General features: G+C 42.8%; 1 protein-coding gene across 1 annotated transcript in view; it reads right to left on the bottom strand.

Annotated features, from left to right (window-relative positions):
* Positions 1–17,287, bottom strand: part of XPR1 (xenotropic and polytropic retrovirus receptor 1) — a 192,670-nt gene extending 175,383 nt beyond the window's left edge. Inside the window, exons 1-2 of the mRNA XM_007668955.2 lie at positions 17,248–17,287; positions 12,758–12,901 (exon numbers count right to left, since the gene is read on the bottom strand). The gene's annotated coding sequence lies outside the window, so the exon portion shown is untranslated. The remainder of the gene's footprint in view (positions 1–12,757; positions 12,902–17,247) is intronic.
* Between the last annotated feature and the right edge of the window lie 531 nt (positions 17,288–17,818).

Raw genomic sequence — 17,818 nt, 5'->3', positions numbered from 1 at the left:
CCAAAGTCATTTTTCTCCCAGCTGCCAGAGAAGAGGAAGTGACTCATGTGACAGACCAAACTGAGGTAAGGCCATATGCCTATTAGCCTTCATCTTGGCTATTTAAATGGAGCTGGGTCCAGTAGAATTATCTGACAAAGGGCTTGGAGGTCTACTTGCATTCTTATGTGAACAGAGCCATGGAAAACCCATGTCCACATGCCCAGGGCCTAAAAGTAATCAGGAGAGGCCTAAATCATGGAAGTAAGGAGTCAAGCCGGATGCATCTAAAAAATCAAGTAGAGAGCCTAAAAGAAATTGAATTCACTCTGCCGCTCTTTTTTTCTTCCCTTTTTGTTTGGTTTTTGGGGGAATCTGTGTATGTTGAAAAATCTGTGTATTTACTAAAGCAGATGCTTGTGTTCTTGAAAGAACTGGTGCTAGCGAAAGCAACAGAATAAAATATAGAAGGCTAAAAGGCGGGTGGACATTGGTGGATGTAGAGAAAACCAATACAAATGTCGTAGGCTGAACAGCATTACTGCAAAGCTGATGATTTTTAAAAACTACTTGCAACACTGGGCTAATATTTCAGATACCTTAGCCAAGTGAGATCTTTCTGTGTGACACATTTTGCTCGGGGTGCAAATAAGACAGAGGTTATGTTCTGGAAATAAGGTTCAATTATGCATTCATAGTAAGTCATGAAGATATCATTGTTTGTACTTACTGAATGCAATGCACTGTATTAAGCGCTTGGCAAGTACAAAAGATTCACCAAACATATTGCCCACAAGAAGCTAACACTCGGTGGGAAGAAAGACACAGAAAAATTCAGAATAAAATTGTTGAATGTTCAGATGAATATATATACACAAAGGCTGAAGAGGGACAGTATAAATAAAGACAGACATGGAAGAGGTGGCTGAGTGGGTTGATAGGATTCGGGGTAGTGATAATTAGCTGGGGAAGGCTAGAAGCAACAATTATATTTTGGTTGGGGAATATGGAAGCCCATTATTTGGAAAATAAGAGTATCACATTGTTTTCAAGCCAATATGCTCCTAATTTTAAGACAACCCCCTAAATACTCATGCTTCAGAATGAAAACATAACTCACCCCTTCGCCACACTTCTTTGTAAGCCCTTCTCCACAATTCTTTGTATCTATCATTTGTTCCCTATCACTAAATCCCTCATTCCTCATGTCTCTCGCTTCCATTCCCTTTTTCCTTAACTGGCCTCCTGCATCATTCCTCCCTTCCTCTTGCCTCTTTTTTTTATTAAGGGCAGGCAGGGTTAGGGGTTGCCAGGAGCTCGGCTCGAGGAGGTATCGGCAGGGCCAACAAAGGCAGAGGGAAGGAGGCTGATGGAGAGTGAGACACGGAGAGGAGAAGAGACCCATCCTCGGATACACTGCGGGAGGGAAAAAAGAAGACGCAATCTTCTTCTTCTTTCTTCTCCTCTGAAGATCTCCTGATACTGGGCTCCTTCTTTTCTGGCAAGGAGCCAGAGGAGTAGGGAGGAGGGAGAAAGTGGAGTGCCTCACTTCCCAGAACAAAGTATCAGAAATCACGGTAGGGTAAAACCATCTCATCTTGGTTGCCAAGCCATACGGTAGTTGCCATGTCTTTGGTGTACCTGGTCCCCTCTAGACTGTAAGCTCGTTATGGGCAGGGAACGTGTCTGCTAATTCTCCCGAGCACATAATGCTCTGCACATAGTAAGTGCTCAGTAAATACTGTTGATTGATTGATTGATTTCCTCCAGGAGGGCTTGTAAGGGCAGGGTGGTGAGGGGTGGAGGACAGATGGTACATGGCATTCTCAGGCAGGTTTGTCTGTGATCCTCCGGGCTAGCGGGGAGAGCAGGGAGTGGAATGCTGATACAGGAAAGCCAAGGGAAATCCTCAGACCCCCTTTCAGCATTCATTTTATACTACTCTCCCTCAAATAAAACAAAACTCCAACCATTCCTGCCAAATAGTAGTAAGATTGTCTGGCATTCTGTAGCTGGCACATAGTGAGCACTTAACAAATACCATAAAAAAAGATTTTATGCATCCTTTCCTTTCCCATCTTCTCATGATAGTATAAATTAGCGAAAAATGGAAAAGAGGAAGAATCCATAAATTATATAATCAGCCCCTGCCTGATTGAGCATTCACTGTATGAAATCTGGTTGTCACTTTACCCTTCCGTTTGCGGGTTTATTAATTGGGCTAATATCACTTGATTTGAAAGATGCAGAAGACGGGAAGGGAGAGGAAGCCAACAGATAAACCTGGAGTTGGTTGCCTGACTGCCTGGGAGCAAGGGTAAAACTGAATCAGGGTTGCTGATATCTTCTCCAATGCTTCCCCCCAGTCTCCATTTTCTCTCTCCATACCCTGTCAGGCTGCACTAGGGGATCTAATCAACCTGCTCTATCTCCCCATTCCCCTTAGGAAAGGCCTACATAAGTACATTGCCAAGGCAGGCATGAGTTGGAGGTGCGTTTGCACTGTAGCATAATTAACACATCCTCCTACCCATCATTAGTGCTGCTTCTGTTAGCCTGCTGGGGAGAGGCTTAAGCAGACAGCTGCCTGCCCTAAGTTCAGATGCCTTAAATATCTGCATACAGTGGCATTTGACAAACCCCTTTGGAACAATAAAACAATCCGCATTTGAAACTGTCCTATTTGCCAGTGGCTTGAAAGTTTAAACCAAAGGAACACTGAACACAAGTCCAAATACTCGGAGTTGACTTTTAGCTGTTATGCAAATCAGCATCAGAGGCCCCCAAACAGTCTTTTGAGGATTTCATTTCCTGCTACTTATTTTCTGTCTTTTTCTTGTTATGCATGAGGAGGGTAAGTTAGATTAATTTAGAGGAATGTAGGGAGGGAATAAGTAATAGAGGGTGAAGAAAACTCCAGTGGTTTAGGATTTTTTTCAGAAGAAAGTGTCCCTGTGAGAGAAAAGGTCAAAGATATGCTTTTGGAAACCAATCGTACTACTCAGCAGGAGTATATCAGACCCTTGGACTGAAATAGTCTGTCCACAGGACACTCCACTCAGAGAGCAGAACAAGGGCAAAGATATCTCCCTACTTTGTGCCTTCTACAGAGATAAAGACCAGACTAAGTCAGGTCTGACCCTGACTACATTCACTTAGCAAGCCACTTACGGGAAGTCCTTAGCTAAATTCCCTCTGAACTCCCCTTGACTTTTTACTCACACAGACCTAGGAAAATTTCTCTAAAACAGCCACAGGACATGACTTTATGAGGAAGTGACCATAGGCACGGTACTATGTGTCACTTTAGGATGGGTTTTGTAGAACATGGAAATATTACACATGATTTTAAATTGGTTTTGAATAGTTTTCACAGTCTATTAAAAGTTTGCAACGGACACTCCCATTCTTCTCTCTTCCCAGTCTAATCTTCCACACTAATCTTTCCATTCTTAGTGATTTTCCTCTACTTGTAGAAATAAGGGAACTAAGTTTGGAACATTATCAGCCTGGAGAGTTGTCATGACAAGGAGCTACAGGCAAGGGGGGAGGGTTTCTGTGATCAGGTCATTATCATTAACTTTTATAGAGTGCTTATTTATGTGTACAGAGCATTGTATTGCTGGTTCACTGTATGAGGAACTTGGGAAATACACAATAAAAATTAAAATATGTAGTGATAATAATAATTATGGAACTTGTTAAGCTCTTACTATGTGTCAAGCACAGCTCTACACACTGAAAATACATGGTAATTTTTAAGTGGTTACTATTACCAAGCACTGTTCTAAGCACTTGGGTAGGTACAAGGTAATCAGGTTGGACACAGTCCCTGTCCCACATTGGGCTCAAACTCCTAATCCTCATTTTTACAGATGAAATAACCTAGGCAACAAAGAAGTTAAGTGACTCGCCCTAGGTCACATAGCAGACATGTGGTGGAGGCGGAATTAGAACCCAGATCCTTCTAACTCCCAGGCCAGGCTCTATCCACTCAGCCATACTGCTCCTGTTACTGCCCTTCAGGGATACACTGTCCAGCAGGGCCCTGCCCAACTGCCTCAGTTCCCTTACCATTTCATATGATTGCAGGTCTCTAAAGTCCCACTTACCAGGAATCAATCAATCCATCAGTGATATTTTTTGAGCACTTATTATGTGCAGAGCATTGTACTAAGCGCTTGGGAGAGTACTATACAGCAGAATTAGCAGAAACATTCCCTGCCCAGTAGGGTGGGGCCCCCAAGGCATGAGGCTTGGTGCTATTACAGTCCCCGGAGGAGTGGTGGGGAAGCAGGTCTGGAGTGTCAGTCTGGGATAGTGGGGAGGAATTTCATCTTTGTCATTCATTCATTCAATCGAATTTATTGAGTGCTCACTGTGTGCAGAGCTCTGTATTAAGCGCTTGGGAGATTACAGCAGAAATAGACACATTCCCTGTCCACAACGAGAGCTTATAGTCTGGGGGGGGTGGGGAGGGAGACAGACATTAATATAAATAAATTACAGATATCCTGATCACATTTATGGGGACACACTGCACCAGGTTGGTTGCCCCAGATCTTGAACACCCCTCTGGGAATGTCCTGTCAAATAAAAACAGCTTAACTGAGCTTTGATCATCTAAGAAAAAATTAGAGAAAGGGCCCAGGGAGAGGCAAACTACAAAGGGTGGGAGCCACAGAAAACACTTAGAAACCAAGAGGGAAGGAAATGTGGGAAGAAGTGACTGAGTTGTAACTTGTATTGGATAGATGCTTGCGCAAGAAGGTATTTGCTTAACAGAACTTAACAGAGAGGGGCCTTTCTTTTTTCTGGGAATTTTCTTTGAATGATCTGATGGGGAAGGTTTTTCTCCTCGGCTCTAAAGCCTTTAAAAAGGACTAAATTCCCATACCCTGTACACTTCCCCACAGCTTCTCCCAGTGTTCCAAAATAGCCACTAGATCCGAGATCCTGTCTCACCTAAAGCTCCCCATAGGATCCCCCAAAGCTGGTTGAGCTGTTTGTTGTGGGTTGAAAATAGTTCCGTATCCATGTCTCAGGCTCTCCATGGCCTCTTTATCTGTAAAATGCCTTCATCTAGCTAAGAGGATGTGGGGAGGATTAGTAAAATAATGTCTGCAAAATGCTCTGTGCCTCTGGTAGATGATGCAAATATGATGCAAATATAATGTTAGTAATATTAATAGTACTACAATAATAAAAAATGACTTTGGTCACAATTTACCAAGGTTAATCTGATTTACTAACAGAGAGCTGGCACTAGCCCACTAAAAATTCCCGGAGCCATCCCACCTAATCCCAGCTCTCAAGACTGCTGCAAGAAATGCAGGGGAATTCTTTTTGAAGGGTGAAGAGGGCGGAGGCATTGGTTCCCCGGAAGGATCCTAGGGACATGTAATACTGATTGATGGGGCAACAGAACAATTTCCTACACATCTTATTCTGGGTAACTGACCTGGGTAATTATTTCCTTTTCTCATTGCCCTATCTTGTGTCTAGTGAACTTTTACTGCTCCATGAAGATAATTTAAGTAGAACAGAGGAAGAAACCATTTAGAAGAGTGGCTTTGAGATTGGGATGGCTTCCAGCTTCAATTACAATTACTTGCTTTCTTTTCCTTTTTTTTTCCCCCGCTCAGAGCTGGCAAACCTGAATTAAATGCTGCGGGAGGAGTCAGGAGGTGATGTAAAGTGTGCAAGCTCCCGTCAAATGGAGAGAGCTGTAATAGGTAAGAATGGCTTTGTTCTCTTGTGGAATGAATATGTAGATAGAAAACAGCTTTGTACTCCCATATTTCCAGGATTGCAGTCCATCTGGAAGCTTGGAGCTACCTTATGGTATTTGTTAAGCACTTACTATATGTCAGAACTGCACTAAATGCTGGGGTTTGGTACACACTAATTATATTGGACAGATTCTATGTCTCACATGAGACTCACAGCCTTAATCCCCATTTTATATATGAGGCACAGAGATGTTAAATGACTTGCCCAAGGTCACAGAGCAGACAAGTGGTGGAGCCAGGTTCAGAACCCAGGTCCTTTCAACTCTAGGCCCATGCTCCATCCCTTAGGCCAAGCTGTTTCTTTATCAAATGGAAAGGGTTGTGGGTAGGGAATGTGTCTGTTTATTGTTATACTGTACTCTCCCAAGTGCTTAATACAGTGCTCTGCACACAGTAAGAGCTCAATAAATATGACTGACTGACTGACTTGGTGGTAAACACCTACTTGAGCCATCCTCGTATATCTGAGAGAAGTCAGTGCACTTGTTTATTATCTTGGATGCAGTTCTATCTCAGACATGTTCCTGCTTGGAGGGTACTAAAGACTGTACATAACCTGGAATGCATTCACAAGTAACACAAGAAGAGAAGCAGCATGGCATAGAACTGGGGCCTGGGAGTCAGAAAGTCACGGGTTCTAATCCCTGTTCTACCACTTGTCTGCCGTGTGACCTTAGGCAAGTCACTTCATTTCTCTGTGCCTCAGTTACCTCTTTTGTAAAATGGGGATTGAGACTGTGAGCCTCACATGGGACAGGGACTCTGTCCAATCCAATTTGCTTGTGTCCACCCCAGCGCTTAGTACAGTGCCTGGCATATAGTAAGCACTTCAATACCACAATTATTACTATTATTATTACTATCATTATCTGCTGTTTGTGTTTTCTCTTTCTTCCCCTCCCAAGATGATAGTTTCGGGCCTAGACACCTTCTTAACAAATACCATAAGGATTATTAGTATTCTACCCTAGTTATTGCAACTGCAACTTTGAGAACCGTAGGGAATGGCTGGGGCCTTTTAATGCAAGTGTTGTGCACTTGCAGAGTTGATATACACCACGCAGACTCTCTCCTACCTAGCCTCCTACAACTCTGGATCAGGGTCCAGGAGGTGATTCTCGGCAGAGATGGGAGACTTTGCGGTCATCAAAAAGAATAATAATAACCACTGTGGTATTTTTTAAATGCTTACTATGTGCCAGACACTGTTCTAAGCACTGGGGTGGATATAAGCGGATCAGATTGGGCACAGACCATGTCCCACATAGGGCTTACAGTCTTAATCCCCATTTTACAGATGAGGTAACAGGCACAGAGAAGTTAAATGACTTACCCATGGTCACACAGCAGACAAGTGGAGGAGCTGGGATTAGAACCCAGGTCCTTCTGACTCCCAGGCCTGTGCTCTACCCATTAGGCACCACTGTTTCTCATGACAAGGGAATGATTGTACTGGTAAGCTCCTTGTGGGTCTCGAATAACCCTTTTAGAGCAGAGTGTCTACCAACTTTGTTATACTGTACTCTCCCAAGTACTTAGTACAGTGCTTTGCACACAGTAAGTGCTCAAAAAATACCACTGAGTGATTGAGATGGGGGGAAGGACCTCAGTACCTCAAGTCCGGATGCATGAGTCCTGTAGCTTCTAGCCAGCTCCAGAGGAGCAGGGATGGGGATTAGGGAGCTCTGCTCCTCCTCCTAGATCCCACTCCACCAACTGGCTGTTCTGTAGGCCTGTGATTAAGCGAACAGTTGCCACTTCATCATGAGTTCTGGCAAAAGCAGTCATCCTTCATACGCAAAATATTCCCTTTCAAGAGCCAGAACACAGGGCCTCATGGAACTTGCCTTGGGTTCCGACGCCAATATGTGGCTATCCCATCTGTGAACGTATCAAAGGCATGGAAGATAAATCCATTTCTTGGTTTGCGAGGACTCTTATTTACTAAGCATTCCACTGAGATCTCCTGAAACAAGGCAGTGAAGTAAATTCCCTAAAGACAGCCAGTGAGTCATCAAGGAGCAGGAATTCAAACTGACAGCCCCTAAAGGCCCGGCATCTACTGTTACCTCTATCACTGGTATTATGGAAATGGTGCCGACATTATCTAAGTACAAACTTTCCAGTGAATTAAATCTCTAACTTCACTCTCTGCTAAATCCAGATTGGTTTAATATGCTCTAGAAGGGTTATTCGAATGTTTCTTTTAATTGCTCATGAAAGGGTATAGGCAGATAATCTTTGGCAAGTGTTATATTCCCTTTAGTTCCTGCTTCGTTCTGGTATTTCCTAAGTGCTTACTCTGTACCAAGCATTGTGATAACCACTGGGATAGATACAAAATAATCAGAATGGACAGAGTCTCTGCCCCAGATGGGACACACACCGTAAGTGAGATGGAGACCAGGTATCATTTCCCCATTTTATAGATGAGAAAGCCGAAGTTAAGTTACTTGTCCAAAGTCAGCTCGACCGAGCTGGGACTAGATCACCTGACTCCCAATCCTGTGCCCTTTCCACTATGCATGCTGCCTTCCACAGCAGGTAAAACAAGTGATTTTAAAGGCCCCAAAGCACAGAGCCACCCAAGTGTCTCTGAAATCTGTAACTTTCTGGATTTCCTTATGATAATAATAATAATTATTATGATTATTATGGTATTTGTTAAGCGCTTACTATGTGCCAAGAACTGTATATATTTTCGTTACCCTATTTATTTTGTTAATGAATTGTACATCGCCTTGATTCTATTTAGTTGCCATTGTTTTTACGAGATGTTCTTCCCCTTGACGCTGTTTATTGCCATTGTTCTTGTCTGTCCGTCTCCCCCGATTAGACTGTAAGCCCGTCAAACGGCAGGGACTGTCTCTATCTGTTGCCGACTTGTTCATCCCAAGCGCTTAGTACAGTGCTCTGCACATAGTAAGCCCTCAATAAATACTATTGAATGAATAAATAAATAAATAAATACTATTGAATGAACTGTTCTAAAAGCTGGGGCAGATACAAGGTAATCAGATTGGACACAGTCCCTGTCCCACATGGGGCTCACAGTCTTAATCCCCATTTTACAGATGAGGTAACTGAGGGACCTAGAATTGCCCAAGGTCACACAGCAGATGAATGGTGGAGCTGGAATTAGAACCCATGACTTTTTGACTCCCAGGCCCGTGTTCTATCCACTAAACCATGCTGCTTCTTTACTGCTTATGAAGTACTATTGTGGTCCAACGGAAAGAGAAGAGGACTGGGGGTAGAGGACTGGGGGTAGGGAGACCTAAGTTCTAATCCTGTTTCTGCCATTTGCCTAGACTGTGGTCATGGGCAAGTCACTTTACATCTCTATACCTCAGTTTCTTCATCTGTAAAATGGGGATTAAATACCTGTTCTTCCTTTTTAAGGCTGAGAGTCCCATGTAGGACAGGGACTGTGTCCAACCTAAGCTGTATCTATCCCAGTGCTTATTACACTGCTTGCACACCCTAAGTAAACTTGTTGTGGGCAGGGAATGTGTCTGTTTATTGTTGTATTGTGTACTCTCCCAAGTGCTTAGTACAGTGCTCCACACATAGTAGGTGCTCAATAAATACACTAGAATGAACTCAACAAATACCAAAACTATTATTATTAGGAGGCTCCCAAAGTGCAGTTGAAGCTGTTCACACTAGAAGCACTTCAACACTGTGGCACTGAAATCTGCAACTCATCCCCCCCCAAAAAGGATGGAATTGTTCATCCTTCTTGAAGTTCACTAGAAAATGAGGAAGGCAGAGTGGGATTCTCACTTGGAAGCACGGCCAGGCCTGAGAAACTTATGACTCCACTCTTGAAATTACTCTGGTTTCATGAGACTGTTCCCAATAGGACTGGCTTCAGATATGTAGCCATACTTAGGTGGGAAAAACTTGTGACCCCCTTGATGGTGCATCCTGATGCAGCTGCTTCTCTTGTTTACCATCTGGAGCCGGCCCTGGGCCCTGACCAAAAAGCATCAGAAGCTCAGTTTTATAGATCTTCAGGAAAATGGTATCGCCAACAGTTTGAATCTTCTCCCCCCACAGATTGACAGCTACTGGTTCTTTCCCTGCCTGGAGTACCTCTATTCCCATGAGAAGCAATGTGGCCTAGTGGAAAGAGCAATGGCCTGGGAGTTAGCAGCCCTGGGTTCTAATCCCACCTCCTCCACTAGTCTGTTGTGTGACCTTGGGCAAGTCACTTCACTTCTCTGTGCCCCAGTTCCTTCATCTGCAAAATGGGGATTAAGACTGTGAACGCTGAGTGGGACAGGGACTGAGTCCAACCCAATTATCTTAAACGCTTAGTATAGTGCCTTGCACATAGTAAGTGCTTAATATATATGATTGAATGAATGAGTTATCTGTGTATACTATAGCACTTAACATCACTATACAATGCTTAATAAATAACATTTTTAAAAATATCTAATGAATTAAGAGATACACATGCACTTCTACATGAAAGGGAAAGAAGTAGAAAAGGGGCAGTTTTTTAAAAAACACCTTCATTTTTCATGTTTTAAATTACTGACAATTGTTAAAACTAGAACCCTGGTTCTATCTTTTAAATTCTGTTTTGCCTTCCTTTCTCTTTCTGTCTCACTCTCTTCCTCCCTCTCTCTGCTGCATTCTCTTTGCTTTCTCTGTCTTCTCTCCCCTGCTCTTGGTTTTAGGGGCCATTTAGGGGAAAAAGAATCATGGCCCACTCCCCTGCCTTAACACGGGACCTTATAGATCTCATCCAAGGCCATTCAAGTGCTGGAACAGAACCCCAAAAAGTGTTACCAGCCCATCAAAAATATGTCTTCTGCCCCCAGGATATAATGTACAAAGGAATTTTGGTCATGCACCAATCTTTTCAGCTGCACCCATGCAAATGGATGAACTTTTTACTAACAGTAGTGTCACCTGATGGATACACAGTCAAGTATACAACGGGTGAATATTTCCCATGAAACACGATAAGGAAACTTTGTCATGTCAGAAAGAAAAATGATGATGTTTTCCTAAATGGAGGAGCAACTGTGATGTGGGGAGGAATAATGGTCTTTTAGGGAATAGAAATCAAATCTGGATATTTTGATTAGTAAAACTAATGTGACTCCAGAGATCTCCCAGGAAGAATGAATACCTTCTCTCTCTATACATAGAGACCACAACCTACCTAATTAGACATTTTGACCTGTACTTAAAAGAGGGCTACAAAAGCAATATACCCTTGAAAGATTTACTATAATAATAATATTTGTTCTTATTTGGATGGGCACATAATTACAGTTGGGGAGAATTTCATAGGACAAAAATGTTAAAAAAAAAACAACCCTCCTCTGGATCATTGCTGCATTCTAATTTTCAAGTTACCTTTTTCAATGGGTGCCAACTGTTCATTTTAGGCATAGTGGCAAAGAGGAGGCAGTGATTTTAATAGGGAAGGAGACTGGAATGGGACAGAAATAATAATAGGACAGAAAGTCACTATTTTGGGTCTTTTCATCCCTGATGGGAAGCTTGTGGATATTGTCAGAGACCTGAAATGAGCGAGGCTGAAAGTCCAGTTTGGGAATCTGTGGGGACAACTGTACCTTCCGGCCTCCAAGGTGGAAACACCCATGCAAGTGCATATTCTTTCACGGTCTTCAAAAATGGTAGAATCAAAAACAAGCTTTTACACTTCCTTGGGTAAACCAAGGCATTTTTATTTATATATATATATTTTGTTTGGTTTCAAAAGAGGAGTGCTCTTACCATCTAATCTTTTGACATGACACTGTTTTGAAATGCAAACAGTAAAAATGAAAATTTCAGAAGCCAGCATTGTACAGTAGATATATTTCCACCATCCCAGACCTACTGAATCTTAAGCCACTTCCAGAAATGCAGTGTGTCAGTTGGATGAACATCGCCATTTAAAAACATGTAGAAGACATAAAGAGCCCAAGGCAAGAAGGCAGGCTATGAAATTCACTCTGGGGGAGAGCTCCACAGACAATAACCATATTTCTGAGCGACTATGAGACCTTTCTCTAGCTCTCGTGTTTATCCTTGTTGACAACAGGGAAAGAGTTCAGCAGTCCCATTTAGATTCTCGGAGGCAAATATTGGATTTTTCTTTATATTATTCTCCACGGTCTGTAACTCCATTATTTTTTTACTTAAAATGATTTTCCTCCAGGGGATGGAGATAGCAGGGGCAGAAGGAGTTGGCGGGTTAGAACGTATTCTCGCTGCCTGTTTCAGGACAAAGTTCCCCAGGCACATTTTCAGTCACTGCTGGTTGAATACCAAAGGGATTGGGGTCCCAGCAGGATGGGTTATTGCAATTCTTGAGTTGCTAAAGCAATAATAACAGTCTCCAAACGTGGCAGAATCTGTTTTCTCTACTTCCATATATGTCAGGCATCTTGGGGGAAATAAGGGGCAAAGAAAGCTACAAGCCTTCCTAACCATGTGAAATGATCCCTGCAATTGGTGGATCTGTAAGAACTGGGTACGGAATAGGCCGGATGTGGGAAGGGAGGGAGATATCTCCCTAAGGCTCCCCAAAGTCTCTTTGTTCTCTTATCTCTGCCACCGGGAAAGGAACAGCAGCTTCTGGGCACAGACATCCAGACGGGGAAGTTCCACATGTGAATCTCCAGGAGACTCATATATTCAAACCTGAGCTCTATTCTTGACTAAAAAGCCTGGTGGTGAGAGACAAGTGCTTTTTAGCATCTGTTAGCTGGACAATTGGAGAGGGAGGTTTTATTTTTTAACAGCCTTGGAAGCCCAAGGCAAGCAGTATGAGTTCAAGAAAAGCTGGTGATTTGATTAAATAATGTGTAGTCTTGAGGCTTTTTCTACTCAAGCTATCATCATTTTGGTTATCGTCATCTAAAAAGCTTTTATTAAGCATATGCCATGTATGAATGCCGTGCAAAGGAAGTAATTTAGACACAGTCCCTTCTACAGCTTTTCCACTGACTCACCTTGCGGCGTGGGATGCAACTCTTCACCTCAGTGTCTTGGTTTCCTTGCCTCCAAAATGGGCAGTATTAAAAGGAGGTGTGCTTGGTGCCCAGGCATGAGAGGGTTTCAGGTGGGAGTGGGATTCCAGGGAGTCTCTGAGGTTTCTGGAGTGACAGGAATGAGAAGAATACAGGGAGAGTGGGAATTACAGTGAAGGAGCTTAAGTGAGAGAGACAGAGATATGGTACAGAGGATGGCAGCAGTCAGCAGATGAAACTGAGAAGATGATCAAAGCATTTATTTTTAAAAAAACAATTAATAATTTTTAGAGGCATTAGATTGTCTAAGTTGCAGTCAATTCACAGTTCAGGTAATGGGTGGAGAGGCTGTAACTGTAGTGTTCCTCTTCTTTCCCTCTCTCCAAATTTTGTTTCAAACTGGGCTGAGTTTCCAAAGACACTGGTATCTAGAAATTGGCTTTAGATTGCAATTTTTATTTCAACCCAGACTTCATTCAAATCCTGGATGAAATTGATTGGTGGTTGAAGAGTTACCAGTTTTTCAGGAAAACCTCTGCAATGTCTGCTCAAAGCCCGAATTGGCTGGGAAAATGATGGAAGCAGTGAGTAGCCAATGGGCATAGTACCTTAGCTGGCTAAGTTTAACTGCAAAATAAACTATCAATCAATTGTATTTATTGAATGCTGACTGGGTGCAGAGCACTGTACTAAACACTTGGGAGAGTGCAATATAACAGAGTTGGTAGGCACGTTCCTAGCCCACAACAAGCTTACAGTCTAAAGGGAAATGCCCAGGGACTGTCCAGAGGCTATTTTTGCCTTTTCACTTCATTCTTCAGGGTCAAAGCCAAAGCTTAGTCCTCTACAAACCTCACTTCTATTCTTTTGAATTTATGATTAATCACCAATTCATTAACAATTGCCTATTTGTTTGGTGCCCAGTGGAGAGAGAGGGAGGCACAGTACCAGTTGCCATATTTTTTAAGATTACCCTGAATCATAAATAAGAATGCTAAGAACAGGTCTAATTCAGCCCTCAAAGACATGCTTCGTCTAGTGAAAAGCCTTTAATTTGACTGCATCCAACCGTGTTAATACAAAAAAAGAGCAAATGTTGCCCTGTATTATCCAGAAGAAGCCTGTAGCATGATCAGGATTAAAGTAAAGAACCAAAGGAGCCTAACAGAGTGGTGGGGTTGGGGGGAGGGGAGGAAAAGACTGAGAGAGACAGAGAGAGAGAGCACGAGACTGAGAGAGAGAGAAAGAGCCCAGCTAGGCAGAGACTGCTGGCTTTATGAAAGCCTGATGGTGATGTATGATAGAGTTTAGTAGCAGTTTGCATTCGGAAATGACTAGCAATGCATTTTAGTAATGATTTCTCCTGATCAACTCCTGGGGCAGTTGAGGGTGTTAATCCCTTCCACTACATGGGGAAGAGTGGGTCAATCTTTTTTTCTGTCTGTGCAGCAAATACAATCCTCCCCCTCTCCCTTCCCCTCCCCTCAGCACTGTACTCGTCTGCTCAACTGTATATATTTTCATTACCCTATTTATTTTGTTAATGAGATGTACATCACCTTGATTCTATTTATTTGCTATTGTTTTAATGAGATGTTCATCCCCTTGATTCTATTTATTGCTTTTGTTTTTGTCTGTCTCCCCTGATTAGACTGTAAGCCCGTCAAAGGGCAGGGACAGTCTCTATCTGCTACCGATTTGTATATCCCAAGTGCTTAGTACAGTGCTCTGCACATAGTAAGCGCTCAATAAATACTAATGAATGAATCAAAGCTGGAACTCATGCCCTCTTAGTTTCTAGTCTGGGACAAAGTTCCCTGAGTGAGTTGGCTTTAATACTAATGTTGGTATTTGTTAAGCGCTTACTATGTGCCGAGCACTGTTCTAAGCGCTGGGGTAGACACAGGGGTTTAGGTGGATGAATCTAGCTCTCCTGACTCTTTCTGCCTAAAAGCCTTAAATCAACATGGCTCTAAATTCCCAGACCTGACCCATCCCATTTTATTCCCTGTTGAAGGTACATCTCCTTCAAGAGGCCTTCCTTGACTAAACTCTCATTTCCTCTTTTCCCACTTTCTTCTGCTTTACCCTGACTTGCTCCCTTTATCCACCACCCCTCTGCCCCATAGCACTTATGTACATAACCAAAATCTATTTATATTAATGTCTGTCTCCCCCCTCTAGACTGGAACTTTGTTGGGGGCAGAATATCTGTCAGATTGTTGTGTTGTAGTCTCTCAAGAACAGCGCTCTGCATACAATAAGTGCTCAGTAAATATGACTGATTCCCCTGATGTGTGAAATCTGAAAAGATTACATCTTCCTTTGGCATTTTTACGCAATACTTTTGGGAAATTCCAGCTTATTGGCCGATCTCTTGCTGCTGCTCAACCCTGGGAACTCATACTGATTTCTGCACTTAAATTCCTTTAATCTCCTGTACTAAAATCAGAAATGAAATATAATTTTATTTTTAGAGCAAGAATTTCAGATCCAGACATCATTACCGCACACCTTAAAGTTGCCTGAATGAAAGTCAAACTTTGGATCTGAGTGATTCTACTTAATAAGAGTGCATTTAATCTCCAAAAATACAGTTTACCCCGGGGATTGAGACAGCAAACAATTATCTCTGACTGAAAGACTCCAAGTCAAAAGCAGCTCCCATAAGGATCACAGCATATTTTATCTCCAGCCAAGAGGATAAAAAGTGGCCCAGCATGCCAAGATTTTTGTTAGTGAGATGTCATAAATTGGCCAAAACTGGCATTAGCTTTACGGGAATACAAAACTGGGAACTCCAGAATAAGGCAGAACAACAACTAGCAATGTGTGGCAGCGTGGGGGATCAGAAGGGTCAGTGGAAATGCACAACAACCCAACATGCTACAATTTGACTCCAGCCGGCTTCTTAACATTCCATTCCCCGTCAGGGAGGATGCCACACAATGGACTGGGTGTGAGTGCCAGCCAGGCACAGGCTGAGCTGAATGGCATCTCCGAGCCCAACCCCACCCATAGATGTGGAAGCCAGATTAGTTACAGAGTAAATTTGGTGTTGAGGGCTGTTCCAGGAGGAGCCTAAGAGACATGACAATACCTCAAGCCCCTTCCCAGCCTCTTCTTTGAAAGACCCATCTTTATGGGGGTCCTTTAGAACGGGACTAACCAACCGTGAATGTGACTGGCCTTAGGGCTTACTCCAAGATGGAATCCCTAGCCTGGACCAGTATCCCAGAGATGGCAACAACTGTCAGAACTAACTCTGTTTCAGTAGATGAAGGTGTCCATTGGTCCGAGTTTTCCTGGGGGCCCACCAGACAGCACCTGAGGCTCTGAAATCTGGCAAATGCCATTCTTTGCAATGGGCACGAACACTTTCCCTTAAGCTAATGTGCCGCCCGCCCCCCAGTTCCAGGGGACATAATGTTACCTTATTGCACACATTAGACAAATGAATTACAAAAGTTTCAAGTCTTGCATAAGATCTCGGCTTCTATTAAGCAAGTTTTGCAACTGGGTTGCTTCAGTCCACATGTTTAAAGCCATTTCAGTAGCATCACAAAACTACTGCTTATTGAAATACTACTGGAGAGATCCTGGTTTGTTGCCATATCTATCAGAGCTGAAAATCCAGGAGCCAAAACCCTCAAGAAAACGAAACCCTTTTTTCTCTTTCTCCTTCTTCTTTCCCTGCCTAAAATCAGGTGTCAGAGGGCAGGGTATCCAAGGCATAAATAAATAAAATCTTAACACCTTCCTCCAATTTCCTGGCATATTTGAGTGCACTGAGAACCCAATATATATTTGTCCTCATAACATCCCACAGAGGGAAATTGTTGGTGTGGCTACCCCTATTTCATTGCTACAGCAATGGAGTGGGGGATAGAGTGATGTACCTAAGTTCACACCCTAAGCCTGGGGCTTAAATCAGGCAGGTTCCCACAGGTTCTGAGAAACTGTACCTTTCTGTTTTGGGAAAAGGAGAAGGGGCTGGGAAAATGGAGGTGTTGGATCTGGTCCTTTCCTTTGTCTTTTTTTGCTATTTAAACATTTTTACTGTACTGTCCCAAGTACATAGTACAGTGCTCTGCACACAGTAAGCTCTCGATAAGTACCATTGACTGATTAAATAAACTCGAGGCAGAGACATAAACCAAGCTCAGGTCTCTTCACATCCAGTTCCTGGGAAAGGGCTTGTCTTAAGAAGTTGCCTGATTAAGAGACTCTCTATGTTTAAGGAGCTAAAACCCAAATGACCCCAATCTTCTCTCACTGTAGGAAAAATTGGTGCTTCATGTTTATTGTTAATAATAACAAATGTGGGATTTGCCAAGCATTATACTAAGCACTGGCATTAAAACAAGGTAATCGGGTCAGGCACAGTCCCTACTCTATGTGGGGCTCACAGTCTAAGTAGGAGGGATGACAGGTATAAGGAACCTGAGGCAGAGAGAAGGTAAATGACTTACTCAAGGTCATGCAGCAGACAAGGGCTGGAGCGAGGATTAGAATCTTGGTCCTCTGACTCCCACGTCCGGGCACTTTCCACTGAACCACACTGCTTCTCCCAAAATTCAATCCACCAAAGTTGCTTGATAAAGCCACATGTCTCTTCCATGTCTCTATCTCTTCCATCATGTTATCTCTATCAGCAGCAGTATCAAAAGCACTTATTGACTGCCTTCTGTTAAGGAACAAGAAGAAAGTATGATCACTGCCCTTAAAAATCTAACAAAGGGGCAAGCAAATATACCACAGTTAAGAGTGAGAAAAGTGACCAAAAAATAAACAGATAAATTTATGAGGGCTGAGGTGCTGATTGGATGGGGTTGACCAAGAAGGTAAGGGGCTCAATTGAGAATGTTTTTAGGGAAGCTGACTCTTTAGGAGTGCACAAAGAAGATATGGAGAAGCTAAAGCAGGGAAAAAGTTCCAGGTAAGAGAAAGGCAAAAGTAATGGATCAGAGGCAGTAGAACAGACAGCAAGGAAGCATCATTGGGTGAAATAAAAAGAACAAGCTGGAATATAAGTACAGCATA

This window comes from Ornithorhynchus anatinus, chromosome 16 (genome assembly GCF_004115215.2).
Source record: "Ornithorhynchus anatinus isolate Pmale09 chromosome 16, mOrnAna1.pri.v4, whole genome shotgun sequence".
NCBI lineage: Eukaryota > Metazoa > Chordata > Mammalia > Monotremata > Ornithorhynchidae > Ornithorhynchus > Ornithorhynchus anatinus.
The sequence above is the reverse complement of the archived record's forward strand: the minus strand, read 5'-3'. Positions and strand labels throughout refer to the sequence as shown.